The 18,724-nt window shown below is 45.0% G+C and overlaps 3 non-coding genes across 3 annotated transcripts; 2 read left to right on the top strand and 1 right to left on the bottom strand.

Moving 5' to 3' along the window:
• Positions 1-4,273: 4,273 nt before the first annotated feature.
• On the bottom strand, positions 4,274-4,347 carry trnan-guu (transfer RNA asparagine (anticodon GUU)). The gene has a single exon. It is a non-coding gene; the product is annotated as a tRNA-Asn (tRNA).
• Positions 4,348-17,900: 13,553 nt separating this feature from the next.
• On the top strand, positions 17,901-17,972 carry trnae-uuc (transfer RNA glutamic acid (anticodon UUC)). The gene has a single exon. It is a non-coding gene; the product is annotated as a tRNA-Glu (tRNA).
• Positions 17,973-18,597: 625 nt separating this feature from the next.
• trnae-uuc (transfer RNA glutamic acid (anticodon UUC)) lies at positions 18,598-18,669 on the top strand. The gene has a single exon. It is a non-coding gene; the product is annotated as a tRNA-Glu (tRNA).
• The last annotated feature ends 55 nt before the right edge of the window (positions 18,670-18,724 follow it).

The following is an 18,724-nucleotide window of genomic DNA, read 5'->3' as shown; positions in this document are numbered from 1 at the left end:
ATCAATGAAGAGGAGACTGTGTGGACTTGAGATTAAGTTAAAGTAACGATTAATAAATACGTTATTAGAATAGCATATTAAGTTGTGTCGAGTTGGGGTCAGATAGTAAGTAGTTTAAGAAAGGGGTGTTGGATTTGTGAATAAGTTTTGTTTAGTGTTCACTATTAGTTAGAAAAATATTTTCTTTAAATAGTGCAATTTAGGAATTCTGTCACTCACATTTTAACAGATTAAGAGGCAAGATGAGCTTTTCTGGGCGGTTAGTTTAATTAACAGGGTTTGATCTCCATGACGTAACAATAAATATTATTCTTACTCACACACGGACTTATGGGTTATGATTCTTCTTTTCATATGTAAATCTTCTCCCTAAAATCCTGTGAGGGAGTTTTACAGCAGTTATTCCTGTCAGTTCATGTTGGAAATTCTGAATAGATTTCCCTGAAACATTGTGTCCTCTTGTTGACCAAAGCTGGAAATTCTTGTCTCAGGAGACAGTGGTTTTGTCTCAATGTAACTGGTCTAGTCCTAGCTCACCCTGGTTAATGTTCTGTGGGAGGTGTTCAAATCTCACCAGGCCAAATAGAGGTGTTCTGTTACGTTATTAAAAATCTGGACTGTCAGTTATTGTAAGATACCATTGGGCTCACCTTTCTCCGGTTAGACTTACATGTGACTCCATTGTGGTTGACTCCTCACCGCCCTCCAGACAACGAGGGATGGACAATAAACACAAGCCGACTCAGAGATGAACACATATCTCTTTTATGCTTCAGCTCTTGTGTGACTGACCGCATTTCCTGCCCAATAGAAAGTGGGGCAGCTCAGGACGACATTCTGGAATTTGCGGGACTCCAGGCCAATCAGAGTGAACAAAAGGCAGCGCCAAGTTGTTTATGGAGCATGCGCAGTGCGGGTGTCTGAGCTGGTGGAGTTGAAAAGTGAGAGACAGAGCTGGAGGGAGGGATTGGATGGATTTAGGAACAACCTGCTGCGAAGTGTTTGTATTCGAGTTAGTACTGAACTCTGGGAAATTCTTTTACACGGGGTTAGAGTTGAAGAATTACCCCACAGCAATCTCAAACCAAGAGGAACGTTTTTCTCTCCTGCACTGAGAAGGAGAGGCTTCGGAGCGGCTGGTTCTTGTAGGTCAGTAAGCGGCAATTCTCTCTCTCTCTTCTCTCCCTCTCTCTAAAGAAACAAAACCATGTATCTCCAGGAGGACAGAGTGTGTCTGGTAGCGGAGTTTATAGGTGATGATTCTTCATCCACTCTGGTCTTGATCTTCTTGAAGTGAGGATCTGTCAGTTATTCCTGTGATGGAGATGGAGGAAACTGTCTGTAAGTATCCCATTGTTCTCACTATCTTTACTCTCATTGAGGGCTGAGTCTTGTGGAGGGCCAGAACACGCCCTTCCCCTGAAGGACATTTCTCAGCTAGTTGAGTTTTTCATAACAATCCAGTAATGTTTCACGGTCAGTATTTGAGTGACTTTCACACAAATTGCTGGATTCAAAGAACTCCATGGTGACCCAATGGTTAGCACTGCTGCCTCTCAGCTCTGGGGACCTGGGTTTGATTCCAGATTCGGGTGATTGCGTGGAGTAAGTAATTTCTTCATATATCTGTGTAGTTTCCTCTCGGTGCTCCTGTTTCCTCCCAAAATTCAATGATATCTGGATTAGGTGGGTTGGCCATGCTAAATTGCCCATAATGTGCAGGGATGTGCAGGCTGGATAGGTAAACCGTGGGGAATGCAGGGATATGGGACGGATCTATGTGGGATGCTCTTCAGAGGACGGGTGTGGATTCAAACGGCCTGCTTCCACACTATAAGGTTTTTATGATTCTTAACTCCTTTTAGTATCTTAAACAGTACGATTTCTCAATCTCTAATTTTTCCTGATTTAAGTTTGTTTTACAGAGAATCACAGGGGCACATTTATCAGCGAGAATTCCAAGCAAATACCTTATCAGGATCTTAAAGTGAGTCAATTAATCAGGATTTGAAAACCATTGGATTGTCAATGTTTATCTGTGGTAAAAGTTTGCAAACATCAGTGTACCCAGTGACAAATGGACAAGTCTTGCACCATTTCCACAGATTGAATAGCATCCCGCGATTCACAGCAGGGAGAGATTGTATCACCACCGTGGCTCAATCCCAGCCTCAGGCGACTGTCTCTGTGGAGTTTGCACATTCTCCCGGGGTCTGCGTCAGCTCCATCTGGGTACTCCGGTTTCCTCTCCCAATTCAAAGATGGGCAGGTTAGGTCAATTGGCCATATAAAATTGCCCACAGTGTTCAGGGATGTGTAGGTTAGGTGCATTAGTCAAGGGTAAATGTTCAGTAATGGGGTAGGAGAATAGGTTTGGATGTCTTTATCCCCAGAGGGTTGGTGTGGACTTGTGGACTGTAGGGATTCTATAAGTCTACGAAACCTGTCCTGTGTCTGGGTGAGGAGTCAGCTGATCATCCAATATGGAGAGACATGATCTACACCATAGAAACCATGGAAATGTGCAAACTGTGGGAGGGAAACAAATGTCTCTACATGCTGAAAATTCATTGATGCAGTCACGCTGGAGATAAGTCATTCATCTACTGTTTGTGGGAAGGGATTCAATCAATCACCCGTCCTTGAGAAACAAGAATGCACTCAGTAAGGAGAGGCCATTCATCTGCCTTAAGTGTGGGAAAGATTCAGTGACACATCCTACCTGCTGACTCACCAGTGAGATCACACTGGGGAGAGGCCATTCCCCTGCTTTGAGTGTAACAAGGCATTCTCTGCTGATTAACACTGAGAGACCTTTCAAATGCTCACATTGAGAGAAAAGCTTTAAACACAAACATGAAATGCTGATACATGAGTACGTTCACACTGGGGAGAGGCCATTCCCCTCTCTGTGTGTGGGAAACGGTTTGTCCATTCAAAAAAAAACCTTCTGAAACCCCAACGAAAACACACTGGTAAGAAGCTGTTACCTGCTGCTTTTCTGGAAAGGATTCATTCAGTTATCCCACCTTCTGAGTTCACACCTGACTCAGGCAGCTGTATGCTGTTCCTGCTGTTCTCAATAAAATTCTGATGGAGCTCCAACCCCCTCCAACGCCGCAGAGGACCAGGAAACAGATGCAGTGGAACAGGGAAATGTGGCGCTTGTGATGTCACATGGGTAGGCCAGCAGAAGGCGGCATTGTGTTACTGTACTTCTCAGAGAGAGAGAGAAACTCTGACTTTGAAAGAATGCATTATAAACGTGCTGAATCAAAGTTTGTCCCATTGCAGGCAGAACTGGGCATACACCAACACGCACAGGCACAAAATCAGATTCACAGACAGATATAAAGAAACTTTCCGACACACACGTCCGGGACAATGTGTGCCACTGCAGACAGAATTTGTCATTCATACACAGACAGATACACTCACACTTCTCTCCGATGTAATCTGTGTCCTATTGCTTGCAGAGATAGTCACATCAACACAGAAAAACAGACATTAACACAGAGATGGGAGCGCAATACGGTTAGAGTGAGATACAGAATCACTGACTTTTACAAATATGTCCAGAGATATACTCAGACAATGTTGTATTCAGCTGTGTGAAAATCTTTGGCTCATAGTCCCAATGTGAGTGAAATAGTTTTCCCACTCCACTGACGTGAATCTTAAAGAAGAAGCCGGGGAGCAAGCTCCCTTTCTTTTCGACGACATTTCTCATTTTGTAGTCGTCAGGGGTCACACCTGCGTGGGGAAACCGCAATGGGTTTCAAGTCCATCGCATTAACCACTCAGCCCACGAATACAGAACCATACTGACAGCTTCACTTCCCAGGTCCGTCTGCCTGTGGAGCAGAGAAAGAGTGAATCATCGCAGAGTTTTTTGAATCCATTCACTTCACGGTGATTCGAAAGGGTTAAATATCTGCACACGGCGAGTCTAGGTGTTTCATCCCTAAATACTTTTAACTTTTAGTTAAAAACAAATATGGAAAATTGCAGGAGGAACGGAGAAGGTCAGGCAACATCTATGGAAAGAGAATCAGACGCAGCATTTCAGAATTCCGTTTTCTCTGACAGGTGCTGTCAAACCTGCCGAGTTTCTCTTTTTGTCTCGGCTTCGCCGCATTCGCAGTCCCTGACGTCAGGCATTAATTAATTAATCAGAAACCCCTTTGTGGAGAAGGTTTTCGTTGGGGGAACATTTTCCTGACCCCATTTAAAAGCACGCTGATTCAAAGTCAAGGAAGAACAGCGAGCAAAGCGTCCCTGGGTGGGTTCGAACCACCAACCTTTCGGTTAACAGCCGAACGCGCTGACCAATTGCGCCACAGAGACAGGCGCTGCAAGCCGTTTCGCTGCACCATGATTTAGGGGTGGCTGTTAGTAAATACATAATTCAGCCTGCCCCGCCTAGAATTACAATTGTCGTCTATCACTTTTACTTTTCCTTAATAATGCCTGGGACATTCATTGTGGAGACACCGGGGACAGTCTGATCCCACCTTCTGCAGACACATCCATGTCACGAGGAATTAGTTTTTTTCCTCCGGGACCGTCGCCCTTCGAGCCTTTCAGTGTTTTGTCTGTTCGCAAGTTCCCTCATTGGCTCGGAGGCGAGAAGGGGTTTGAAGTCCTGATGTGCACGAACGACAATTCTTTCAATGTCTCAGATCAGTTCATGTCCCGAGAACATCAGAGTCAATCTCCCAGCCTCTTCAACAAGGGGACGGTGTCTGGACTGTCTCTGCTCAGTCGGACGGTTCATCTTTCATTCTCATCTAAATCCGCTTCCCAAAGACTTTCTAAACGTTCAAAAAGCTGGAGACTGGGATTTCTGTTTTGCTTCATGAACATTTTTCCATTTCCTAACTGACAATATTTTGCCAAAATCTCTTCCCAAGTGTATGCCATGCTTCATTTCCAGGGATAAGGAATTTCCATTGTGGGGAGACATTCCCAAGGTTGGGAATGTTCGCTTTGGAGCAAAGAAGGTTAACTGGAGATTTCCTGGGGCTGTTGGTAATGATGGGAGAAGACGCGGTGGGAATGGGCAGATTAATGATCATTGGCTCGGAGGAGAGAAGGGGTTTGAATTCCTGGTGTGCACGAACGACAATTCTTTCCATGTCTCAGATCAGTTCATACCCCGAGATCATCAGAGTCAACCTCCCGGCCTGTACAACAAGAGGACGTTGTCTGGATTGTCTCTGGACAATCAATAGGATGAGTGTAGATTGGTAAATGTATTTAGAGACAGTTCTGTTCATGCCCTGTGAGCGAAACCTGGATCTGAAGGAATAAAAGGGACATTAACAACATCGATCTGAAATTGGATACGTGACAAGAAACAGAGCCATCACTAACAGTTTGCTTTTGAACTGGAGAAGGTTTCTCGTGAAATTAGCTTGAGGCTCGAGGTATGCATGATCAACATAACTTAGGTAAAACACGCAAACACTTTCCTCATTAGCAGACAGTGAAAGGATTACAAAACGCAAATTAAACATTTTCGACAAGTGATACAGGGGACTGGGAAGATAAGTATTATAAACTGTGAACACCAATGTTCTGGAGCACAACACTTACATTCAAAGACCGAAAACATCCAGGTCCTGATTAATCAGATTGCATTGTGGTGCTCTTCTGCAAAACCTCCACTTGTAATGTCCTACAAAAGAGTGACAAAGCTCAGGATGGAAAATCTGAAGGGATGAACGTTGGCTTATTTTCTGAAGATTCACAAAGCTAAGACTGGGTTTTGGTGATTGTTTCCTTTCCACTCCCAGGAGCCGCAGTGGGGGAGAAAAACACCATCTGATTCACTCCTGGCCCTTTTTAGTGAAGGAAACTGCCGTTGCAGGAAAGGGTCCACTCAGTCATCCCAGCTGCATGCTTTACCTGGCTGTACCAGGGATCCAGTAACAAACGGACAACTCAGCTGACCAACAAAGAAAGTGGGGTGGGGGGACTGGGTGCACTTTGGGCTGGAGGTGTTTTCTTTTAAAAGCACTTATTGTATGCCTCTTTTGCTGGTGAAATCTGAAGCTGTAACAAAATAAGGTCGTAGTAAAGGTTACCTGAACATACCGCCACGTTCAGAGTCTGCGAGGTCCAACAGGTTTTTGTTTTAAAGTTGCTCATTTCTTTCAGCTTCCAGCACTAATGTCATGTCTCAGAAGGATCAGTGAATGAGTAGCTAATCTTGTTAGAAATTGTATATTTTTCAGGACTACAGGTTCATTGTTTCATTGGCATTGCAAAGTTTACTGGCAACAGTTTGAGGTGTGGGCTGTATTCACTGGAAATAAAGTTTTAAAATCTCACAAACACCAGAGTATAGTCCAACAGGTTTATTTGGAGGCACTGGGTTTCGAAGTGCTGCTCCTTCATCAGGTAGCTGTGGAGTAGGATCACAAGGCACAGAATATAGTGCAAAAAGATTATAGTGTCATGCAACATAAGTGATGAATTGAAGAAACCTAGATTTCTGTTAAATCATTCATCTTTTAAAATGGATTGCAGATTTCGGCTAATTAATCTGTACATTCCAGAACTTCTTTTAAGTCACGTTTTCCAGGAAACTTTATGTTTTATAAAAGGAGGTAGCACCTCACGTCAAACAATGCATGAAAGCTGTGAGGTTAGAGTCTGTCTGTAACCCAATCTTGAGTCAGAATGGTTCTACTTCCAAATATATAATCCTGCAAATGCAAATTCACTCCAAATGCGTGAGTGCGTGCATGAGAGAGAGAGAGTGTGTGTAAGTGCGTGTGCATGCTGGGTAAAGTGTGTGTGTGATGGGGTATAATCATGTGCGAAGATGTATGCATTGGTGTGAGTGTAGGGACGTATTATTGTGTGTCTGAGAGAGAGCATGTCTACCGGAAAGGCTCTGCACGAGCGTGTGAGTGTGTAAGTGTGAGAGAGAGCATAACAGTGAAGTGGGGTTACCTGTCATGTGACATGAACCCAAGGTCGCGGTTGAGGCCATCCTCCTGGTTTGCCAAATTGGCTATTAGCCTTTGCTGGGCCACTAAAAGTGATTAAGCAGTTACACAACACACATGGGAGAGGGCAGGTTGGGACTTGTCTTTCGATTTGCAGAACGTGGGACGTTCTGGGTGCTGGAAACTAGGGAAAACACACACTGGAGGAATTTCGGCACAGAGAGATGGAGCTGGAAGCCAGGCTGGAGACACGTTGGGGGAATCACTGTGGATACAGGCCGTTTGGCCCACCAAGTCCATACTGGCCCTCGGAAGAACATACACCCCCACAGCTTATCCCTGAATTTCGAACGCCCAATCCATTCTAGCCAGTACATGTTTGGAACATGGGAGGAAAACCAAGCGCCCAGAGGAAACCCACGTAGACAGGGAGTGGGGGAGGGGTAGGAAAGGGCAAAATCCACACTGTCACCATGAGGGTGGGTTCAAACCCAGGTCCCTGGTGCTGCAAGGAATCCCCTCTCCAGCACTCGGCAACCGATTGGCTTCTGCCCAATCCTGGTGACACTCCAGTCAGTTTGAGGAAATCAATTTGCTTCCATAGAGTTTCCACGGGGCAGGGGTCGTTGTTACCCGCCAGATTCAACAATCCAATGAAAGGCTCGTCTACAGCGAGAACACTAGTCCACATTTCGCGAAAGAATTAAATTTCTCTCTGCAATTAGAGCCCTTGAGCCCTCCCACGCAGGCTGCGTGTATTCATGGGGATTCTCAATGCATGTTGATATTCGAAATTCCCCAATCCTGGGAAAAAAGATTGAGTGCATTCACCCTCTCCATGCCTCTCAGGATCTCTTCACCTCTATGAGCCCGCCCCAACCCCCCGAGGCTCTTATGCTCGAAATAAAAACGTCTTAGCTTGTCCAACCTCTCCCTGTTACTCAGACCTTGAGTCCTGGTTTCTTGTAAATGTCTTCTGCACTCTTTTCAAGTTTAATAACATCTTTGTTTCGCAAGGTGATCAAAACGAATCACGATACTCCAAGTGTGGCCTCACCAATATCCTGATTAACTGCAACATAACTTGTCAACTTCTATACTCAATTCCCTGACTGATGAAGGGCAGTGAGGCTTAAGCCTTCTTCACTGCCCTGTCTACCTATTTTGTTGGACATATCGGACCTGCTCCAAACTGGATAATCTAACTGATGTGACAGGAAACCGCTTCCTTTCTTGAGACAAGTCTCCCAGAGAGAAGTTGCTGGTTGACTGTCTGAACTACTGAACCTCAGTGCCCTCCTGCCCTCAGGAGGGGGGTCCACATATTTGCATAAAGTGGTGCTCGAAATTTTTATCATCTTTGGGATGGATCTCCATTCATTCAGTGCTATGGAGTCATGTAGGCCAGAAACATACCCTTCAGACCAACCAGTCCATGATCCCCAACTAAACTAATGCCACCTGTCTGCTCTTGGCCTATAACCAGTTTGTTAATAGTTGTGTTTATTTTTTAACTGTAACGATTGGATAAAAAAATTGCTGATAATTGATTTTAAAGTGTTGGGGATTTATTTTTATCACTAGAACAGATTACACCACTTTTCAGGCTAATTTTACCTAATGTAGGGCAACATGTTCCTCTGGGTGTTTCTGTTTGAGATCTTGAATGCTGCTGTGATGTCGTGCTGAATGCAATGGAGTCAATATTAATCCTAGCCTCACTGTGGCTGTGGGTGAATTGCCTTAATTTGGCTCCTGACTCAGAAACTGCGCAGAGAATCAACTGCTGAAACAATGATTTGCACTTTATTGTCTGTAGCAACCAAAAATAACACCCCCCCCCCCCACCACAAGTCACCAAGTTCAACCTCACTCCCAACTTGGGGATCATCCAATTGATGGCAGAATTTAATTGACTTTCCACCGACAATATCTGTCTCTGGAAGTGTTCAGGGATTCACTGCAGTGTTGTTCTTCCAAGTACTGCTGCTGCATCTTTCTGGGTTTAAATTCTGGTGGAGATTCATCACTTTTAAATCTGTGGTGTGATGTTTCTTTAGATTCTAACACCACCTCCCCACATTGCTAGAGACCTCCAGTGTGTAGCATACCTTCTTAGCCTTGAGGTTTAGCTGTCTGTTTGAAACAGCCTGTCCTGCAATTAACCTCTTGGTGTCAAGGCCATCCTTCCACAGACAGACTAACTTGTCCTTTTGTCACGAGTTTATTAAAAACTTATCTCATCTGTCCCAGGAAACAGCTTGTTGTTATACATCCTTCTTCCCAGGGATAGTTAGCTAGCAGAAATTAGGCCATTCAGCCCATTGAGTCTGCTCCACCATTCAATCCTGGCTGAAAACTTTCTCATCCCCATTCTCCCCGTAACCCTTGATACTTAAGAATGATTATATGGTGGAGCAGACTCAATGGGCTGAATTGCCTAATTTCTTTTTCTGAGGGCTTATGATTTTGCAGTTTCTCAGTGGCCCTTTTGTTTCTTGATCCAGAAAGAGTTATTGCTGACTCAGGTTTACAGGACCACACCATAGTCCTCTCTGCATTGTCCAGGAATAACTATTCCTTCTGAGATATTGGAAATTCCAGACCTACCTTGGTATCCCTGAATAAAATCGGTTTGTCAGAAAATCTCTGCTCCTACTCTGGAACAGAAGGATTATGGGGAGAAAATTCAGAAATCGGATGTGCAAAGAGACGATGGAGTTCTATTCCAGGATTCTCTCAAGGTAAACTTGAAGGTTGAATCAATAGTTGGGGAGGCAAATGCAATGATGGCATTTATTTTGATCAGACTTGAATATAAAGGCAGGGATGTACTTCTGAGGCTCTGTAAGGCTCCGGTCAAGCCGCATTTGGAGTATTGAACGCAATTTTGGGCCCCATATCTCAGGAAGGATGTACTGGCCCCTTTATTATTAACTATTCAATTCAGCTCATTGAATCAATTCTGCCATTTATTCCGATCACGTTAACTCTGGTAAACATCAACTCCACTTTCTTGCTATTTCGCCATAATCCTCGATTCCCTCACTAGTTAAACAAAAACTGACAGCCTTGAATGTACTTAACGACCCAAGCTCAACAACCCCCTGTAGTAACATGTTCCACAGATTTACTGCCCTCAGTAAAAATTCCTATCTGTCTTCAACATGCAATCTCTCATTTGCAGGTTATTCCCTCTGGTGCTAGACTCACCCACAAACGTAAACTTTTCCACATCAAGCCTGTCAAGTCTCCCCAGAATCGTTTATGTGAAAATAAGGTTACCTCCAAATCTTCTCACTTGTAATAAGTATAGGCCCAACCTATTCACTTCTCTTCATATGATATTCTTTTCATCCTAGTCAACCTTCTCTGGACTGCCTCCAAAGCCAGTATATCTTTCCTTGGGTAAAGGACCCACCCAGTGTTCAGTTGTGGCCTGACTGGTGCCTGACATAGGTTCACTATAACCTCCCGACCTTTACACTGTATTTAAAGGTAAACCTCCCATTTGCCTTCCCTATTTTTCACTGAACTTGGAGGAAGAGATGCATGGGTATGGGCTTCCAAATCCCTCTATTCAACAGCTTTCTCCATTTAACATTCAGCACTGTTCCTCCTGGCAAAGTGCACAACCTCATTTCCCCAAATTCTATTCCATCTGCAAAAGGTTTGCTCATTTACTTAATCTGTCTATATCCCTGTGCAGATATTTCATGTCTTCTCACCACCTGCCTTCCCATCAACCATCTTTTCTGCAATCTTGGCAATAGTGCATTCACTTTACTTATCCAAGTAAATACTTGTAAATAATACATATTGTAAATACGTTTGGCCCCAGCACTGATCCCTGTGGCACACTACTAGTTACAAGTTGCTCTCCTGAACGTGCCCCTTATCCCAATTGTATCATTGGTTAGCCATTCCTCTATCCATGCCTCTTTGCTTATTATTTCATGTGATGTGAATATCATTGGGTCTGCCAACAACCCTTCCCAAATTGTCCTTGAAAATGTGGCGCTGAGCTGCCTCTTAAATTGCTTCACATTATGATTTGGTCTGCAATAATGTTCAGGAGCGAGTTCCAGGTTTTTGATCAATAACAAAGAAGCAATGCGATATATTTCACAGTTGGAATGCGTTGTTCACACTTACCTGCTCTTGGTAGTTGAGGTGATGGCTTGGAAGGTGCCATTGAAGAGCCACCAATTAATCAAGCCAGAATGATAGATTGTGGCCAGAGATTCTGCTTTCTGACTTTCATCATCAATCTACATTCTTTCCAGCCAATATTTTAGTCTCAAACTGCCACACAATTACTCCTGTTATAGCTTCAATCAGCTATAATAATATGACCACCCTTGGGATGACTTTTCACACTTGAGTGCAAAATAAATACAGATAATTTTTTCCAGCTTTGATGGAACAAAAAAACAGCAAATTGATGGATAATTGCAGTTAGTGCAAACAAAGCTAGCGATCGATAAAGACTAACCCTGTTCACTTCAATGGCCAAATTACATTTTGAAAACCAAATACACACAGACAACATGTCAAAGTGGTTCCTAGGAGGAGAAATGGGACATTGAAGAGGAGTGAAATGATTGCTTTTGGTCACCGCCAGCATTGTCCGAAAAACATATTGAAAGGATTCTTTATAGGTAGGCAAAAAGATGGAGTGGTATAACACTTCAGACACCGCAAAGTGTAAGACCACTTTCTAGTGGAAGAAAAAGACATTTCTTATTTCTAGAAGAACGGGGGAACAAATGGGAAATAAATCTGAATTGGTAACTCTTTCTTATTAAGGATGTTCCTTCACCACAGTCTTGACTTAGAGCATAAGTTCTTCATCAGGAATGAAGGTTGGTCCAACGGGGCTGAGAGATAATTGGGAAGAGGATGGGGATGGAGGCGGGGGGGGGTAACTGTGAATGAAATAGGTCGATGGTGGTGCTGATTTATCATGAGAGGTAAGACAGGAGGGTGGAGCGAATAGGTGGGAAGCAAGATGAAAATGTAGGACTGCTCAAGAGGCTAATGCCGAGTTGGAAGGTTGGATCTGGGACAAGGCGCGTGGTGTGAGAGTGAGGGTGAGGGGAAATACGGAAACTGTAGTTGGTGGGTCCCAAGGCAGAAGATGAAGTATTCTTCCTACAAGCGTCAGGTAGCTAGAGCTTGGAGGGGGATGCGGCACAGGACTTGCATGCCCTTGACCGAGTGGGAGGGGAAGTTAAAGTATTCAGCCACAGGGCGATGGGGTCGTTTAGGTTTGGAGTCCTAGAGCTGTTCCCTGAAATGTTCTGCAAGTTGGCATCCAGTCTCCCCAATGTGTCAGAGCAATGGACATATAAATAAATCTTATAAACAAATTGGATAAATTTTAGCATGCCGGAGTATTTATCTTTAATGAAGATAACGAAAATATTAATAAAATTCGGTGACTGTTTGATACGGTTTGTCGGTCAGGCTCAACTCATCCCCTTCAAATGAGACAATGCTATTGATAGCGGTGAACTACTCTTTTTGCTGTAAAATCACAAGTTATTGATTTATTTTCACAACTTACTGGTATTCACACCTGCACATTCAATGTCAAACTCTGACATCAGAAATGAAATTACAGCATTAATTTTGACTTACAATATTTGAACAAACAAATTAATAGCACACAGTGAATACCAAGTCTGATAAATATGAAATCAAATTTGACCCAAAAAATATACAATCAAGATGGGAGATAATAAATGGGGGAAGTGCATAAGGTAAGAAATGCAGCATCAAAGAAGGTGCTCCTCCAGGGAGTGTATTTTACCAACTACAACTGCTAAATATAAACAAACACTCTGACATGATCCTCCGGTTTTAATGTGAACCAAAGCCCCATACAGTAGGTACCATTTAAATAAGTTAATAGATACAAGCCTTGAGCCAATCCAGCCTCCAGTTGGGCCCCCCTTTTGGAGCTCGGAGCTTCCTCCAGCTCCGGTGGGTTGTTGAGCTCCTGGGCTCCAGCTGCCACTGCCACTCCTCCACTGAAGAAGCTTTGGGAAGCAGATGCAAAGGTAAGATACAGAACAGTGCACCTTTGCCAAGGAAAGCAGCTTATGGAGACATTGAGCAATAGCATCACATGGTTTTGACCCATCGACCTCTGGGTTATGTGCCCAGCACACTCATGCTGCACTACTCTGCTTCGGTGCTCCGAGTCACCGGATTGTGGATCAGTTTAAATTCGATCCTCTATCTCTGATAACATCGCTGCACAAGGCAGTGAAGAAAGGTTTAGGCACACTAACCTTCATCAGTTAGGGAATTGAGTATAGATGTTGGCAAGATATAGTGTAGTTATACAGAACGTTGATAAGGCTGCACCTGGAGTATTGTGATCAGTTTTGGTCCCCTTGGTATCGTGTGATTTCTGACATCTTCAACTCTGGGTTAGTGTTGAACTTGATAGGATATTTTGTCCAACTCAGCATGTTTAAACAGTATCGCTCGGATGGAGTCATTTGAAACATTTGAGGAGGTGAGTTCAACAAGATTGAACTATTCAAAGTTACTTGGACTCTCTTTTAAACTTACATCAGGACCGGTAGTCAGAGACACATACAACATGGAAACAGACCCTTCGGTCCAACTTTTCCATGCTGACCTGATATCCTAAATTAACCTAGTCCCATTTGACAGCACCTGACCCATATACTCTGGAAGCTCATTTCATGTATGTGCCTCCCTCTGCATGAAGAAGTTGTCCCTTTAATATATTTCGCCTGTCACCCTGAACCTGTACCCTCTATTTCTGGACTCCTCCAGCCCAGGGAAAATACCTTGTCTTTTACCCTGTCCATCCCTCTCATGAATTTAAACGTCTATTAGGTCACTCCTCTACCTCCGATGCTCCAGTGAAAACAGCCCCAGCCTATTCAGACTCTCCCTGTAGCTCAAACCCTCCAACCCCCAGCAACGTTCCGTAAATCTTTTCTCATAGAGAAGTCAACGTTTCAGTCCTGAAGAAGGGTTAATATCCAAAATGCTGACTACTCCACATCCTGATGCTGCCTGGCTTGCTGTGTTCTCTAGACCTCCTGCTTGCCTACTTCGGGTTGCAATAGGTAGTGGCTCAGTGGTTACCACTGCAGCCTAACTGTGCCACAGATCCAGGTTTGATTCCAGCCTTGAGTGTCTGTCTGTGAGGAGTTTGCATATTCTCCCAGTGTCTGCGTGTGTTTTCTCTGGGTGGTCGTGTCCAAAGACGTGCAGGTCTGAGGTTTGATGAAGGCCTTCCTGCACTTAGAGCAACTGAACACCCTCTCCCCCATGTGGACCCACCAGTGGGCCAGCAGGTCAGAAGGAAGAGCAAAGCCCTTCATGCACTCGGGGCAGAAGAACCGCCTCTCCTCGGTGTGGACCCACTGGTGTCTCAGCAGGTGGGAAGAACTGCTGAAAGCCATCTTGCACTCAGGGCTTGAGAACAGACGTCCGGGGTGCTGCACTCAGGGCAGCAGAAGGGCCTCTCCTCTCTGTGGACCCATTGGTGCTTCAGAACCCTTTCAAATTTCCCAATATCCTTCTGATAGGAGGGAGACCAGAATTGCACACAATATTCCAAATGTATTCCACAATATTCCAGTGTCCTGTCCAGCCACAACGAAACTTCCTAACTCCCATACTCAAGTTAGAGGATTGCGATAGTTTTTAAAACTCACAAAATAAAATAGGAAAAAAATGGAAGGACAAACCGAATTTTGAAGTCAACTTGGAAGCATCATTGAGAAATCGGCGGACTAGGTTTATTAGGTACCTGTTCTCCTTAAATACACGATATACATCTTTATCTTCTGCTCTTCGTAGTTCACAAAACCATGCTGAGTATCCTTGATCACATTATTCCTATCCAGATGTTCATAAATCCTATCCCTTACAATTTTCTCTAAGACTTTGCCCACAACAAAAGTGAGACTCACCGGCCTATAGTTACTAGGGTTATCTCTACTCCCCTTCTTGAACAAGGGAACCACCTTTGCTATCCTCCAGTCTTCTGGCACTATTCCTGTAGACAATGAGGTCATAAAAAATCAAGGCCAATGGCTCTGCAATCTCCTCCCTTGCTTCCCAGAGAATCCTAGGATTAATGCCATCAGGCCCAGGGGACTTATCTATTTTCACCCTTTCCAGAATTTCCAATACCTCTTCCCTACATACCTCAAAGCCATGAATTTTAATTGATTGTGACTCAATATTCACATCGGCAAGAATGTCCTGTTCCTGAGTGAATACTGATGAAAAATATTCATTCAGTGTTTCCCCAATCTCTTCTGCCTCCATGCGCAACTTCCCACTACTATCCTTGACTGGACCTATTCCTACCCGAGTCATTCTTTTATTCCTGACATACCTATAGAAAGCCTTTGGGTTTTCCCTAAACCTACCAACCAAGGACTTTTCATGTCCCCTCCTTTCTGCTCGTAGCTCTCTCTTTAGATCCTCCCTGGCTAACATAACTCTCAATCGCCCCAATTGAATTTCATGCCTCATCTTTACATAGGCCACCCTTTTCACTTTAACAAGGGATTCCAATTCATTATTAAACCACGGCTCCCTCACACGACCCTTTCCTCCCTGCCTGACTGGTACATACTTATCAAGAACATTCAATAGTTGCTCCTTGAACAAGCTCCACATATCGATTTTGCCCTTCCCTTAAAGACTACTTTTCCAAGCCACGCATCCTAAGTCATGCCTCATCGCATCATAATTTCCTTGCCCCCAGCTTTAACTGTTGCCCTGCAGGGCACATTTATCCTTCTTCATCACCAGAGTAAAAGTCACCGAATTGTGGTCACTGTCCCCAAAGTGCTCACCTACCTCCAATTCTAACACCTGGCCTGGTTCATTACCCAGAACCAAATCCAGTACGGCCTCACCTCTTGTTGGCATGTCAACATATTGTGTCAGGAAACCCTCCCGCACACATTGGACAAACACCGCCCCATTTAATGTACTCGAGCTATAGCTTTCCCAGTAAACATCTGGAAAGTCAAAGACTCCCATAACAACCACCCTATTACGTTCACTCTTCTCCTGAATCACCCTCGCAATCCTTTCTTCTACATCTCTAGGACTATTAGGCCTGTAGAAAACTCCTAACAGGGTGACCTCACCTTTCCTATTTCTAACCACAGCCCAAACTACCTCAGATGGCGAGTCTTCATCCATCGTCCTTTCCACCGCTGGAATACGATCCTTGACAAGCAATGCCACACCTCCCCCTCTTTTCCCCTCACCTCTGACCCTACTAAAACATTTAAACACTGGAACCTGCAACAACCAATTCTGTCCCTATTCTACCCATGTCTCCGTAATAGCCACAACATCGAACTCCCAGGTACCAACTCACGCTGCAAGTTCACCTACCTTATTTCGTATACTTCTCAAATTGAAGTATATACACTTCATGTCACATTCCTGTTTAGAGGCAACCTCCTGTGAAATTGATGCCATGTTCCTAACCTCCCTCCACTCAAGGTCCTGCACCCTAAAGCTACAGTCTCGGTTCCCATGTCCCGGCAGAGTTAGTTTAAACCCCACCTAAAACAGCACTAGCAAACGTCCCCCCAAAAGATACTGGTGCCCCTCAGGTTCAGGTGTAGACCCTCCTGTTTATAGAGGTCCCACCTTCCCCAGGAAGAATCCAAGTTATCCAGATACCGGAATCCCCCCCTCCTGCACCATCCCTGTTGCCACGCTTTTAACTGTTCTCTCTCACTATTCCTTGACTCGCTATCAAGTGGCACGGGTAACAAACCAGAGACAACAACTCTGACTGTTCTAACTCTGCACTTCCAACCTGGCTCCCTGAAAGCCTGCCTAACATCCTCATCCTTCTTCCTACCTATGTCGTTGGTGCCAATGTGGACCACTTCGGACTGCTCCCCCACCCCCTGAAGGACCCGGAAAACACGATCAGAGACGTCGCTTACCCTTGCACCTGGGAGGCAACATACCAATCGTGAGACTCTCTCACCCCCACAACACCGGCTATCTGTGCCCCAAACTATCGAGTACCCAATAACTATTGCTCTGCTCTTCTCCACCCTTCCCTTCTGAGCAACAGGAACAGGCTCCGTGCCAGAGGCCTGAACCCCACTGCTTACCCCTGGTAAGTCCTCCCCCCAACAAGTATTCAAAGGGGTTACTTGTTCTTGAGGGGAACGACCGCAGGGGTTCTCTGCATTGCTGCTTTCTCCAAATCCTCCTCAGTGTCACCCGTCTGCCTGCAATCTTTGGAGTTGCAACTTTCCTGAAGCACCGATCTATGACCCCCTCTGCCTCCCAAATGATTCTAAGTTCATCCAACTCCAGCTCCAGTTCCTGAACACGGTCTTGGAGGAGCTGGAGATGGGTACACTTCCTGCAAGTGTAATCAGCAGGGACGACCATGGCATTCCTCACCTCAAACCTGTCGCAAGAGGAACATTACAATGTCTTCACTGCAATCCCTCCAAAAGTAACCTTCAAATAAAAAACAAGGTCTGAAGAACAGAACAAGCAAAATGCAGCACTTACCTGCTTACCACAATGGGTCTTATTATTAGGTTAGAGGAGGAGGGCGGGAGGGAGGCACTACCCGTGTAGTGCCTCGGGTGACTCTCCTGCTCGCCTTTATTGGGAAAAAAAACCTACTCAGGTTAGCTTGCGCTACACCAGCTTCCGGGTCCGCTCCGCGCTTTTTTCCAATAAAGGCGCGCAGGTGAGTCCCGGAGATGTGACATGACTCTCCAGTCTCCCCAATGTTATAGACATCACATCTGGAGCAAGGGATACAAGAAAATTACATTGATGGATGTACCGGTGAAAGTCTTCTTTCTGCCGCAGCCCAGGTTCGATTCACGGGCAGCGAGGAAATTTTCAGCAGAGCTACCAAGCGGCGTCGATGTCTCCCTGGTGGTCTAGTGGTTAGGATTTGGCGCTTTCACCGCCGCGGCCCGGGTTCGATTCCCGGTCAGGGAAGCAGTTTTCAGCGGGTCAGAGGGCCCTCTATTCGTCTTAAACGCACTGCACAGTTGTTTATTGATCTTCGTCGTTCCTGTGTGCTGCAGTGTAAAATAGCATCCTGATGCAGATTTGCTTGCGTGCGTTGGGATGATTGCTTCTGCAGCTGCAAACGAGTGAACAATCTTCACTCTCTCGGCGGAGCAGATCAGGGCTGTTTGGCAGTGTCTGTTTGTAGACGCGGTTACCTTTGTTTAACAATTTAAATTTAATTTTTTTTATGTATCCATTGCTCCCAATGCGATCTCTGTAACATTGGGGAGACTGGAGAGTCAAGTCACATCTCTGGGACTCTCCTGCTCGCCTTTATTGGGAAAAAAAAACCTACCCAGGTTAGCTTGCGCTACACCAGCTTCCGGGTCCGCTCCGCGCTTTTTTCCAATAAAGGCGCGCAGGTGAGTCCCGGAGATGTGACATGACTCTCCAGTCTCCCCAATGTTATAGACATCACATCTGGAGCAAGGGATACAAGAAAATTACATTGATGGATGTACCGGTGAAAGTCTTCTTTCTGCCGCAGCCCAGGTTCGATTCACGGGCAGCGAGGAAATTTTCAGCAGAGCTAACAAGCGGCGTCGATGTCTCCCTGGTGGTCTAGTGGTTAGGATTTGGCGCTTTCACCGCCGCGGCCCGGGTTCGATTCCCGTTCAGGGAAGCAGTTTTCAGCGGGTCAGAGGGCCCTCTATTCGTCTTAAACGCACTGCACAGTT

This window comes from Hemiscyllium ocellatum (genome assembly GCF_020745735.1).
Source record: "Hemiscyllium ocellatum isolate sHemOce1 chromosome 27 unlocalized genomic scaffold, sHemOce1.pat.X.cur. SUPER_27_unloc_25, whole genome shotgun sequence".
NCBI classification, from domain to species: domain Eukaryota; kingdom Metazoa; phylum Chordata; class Chondrichthyes; order Orectolobiformes; family Hemiscylliidae; genus Hemiscyllium; species Hemiscyllium ocellatum.
The sequence above is the reverse complement of the archived record's forward strand: the minus strand, read 5'-3'. Positions and strand labels throughout refer to the sequence as shown.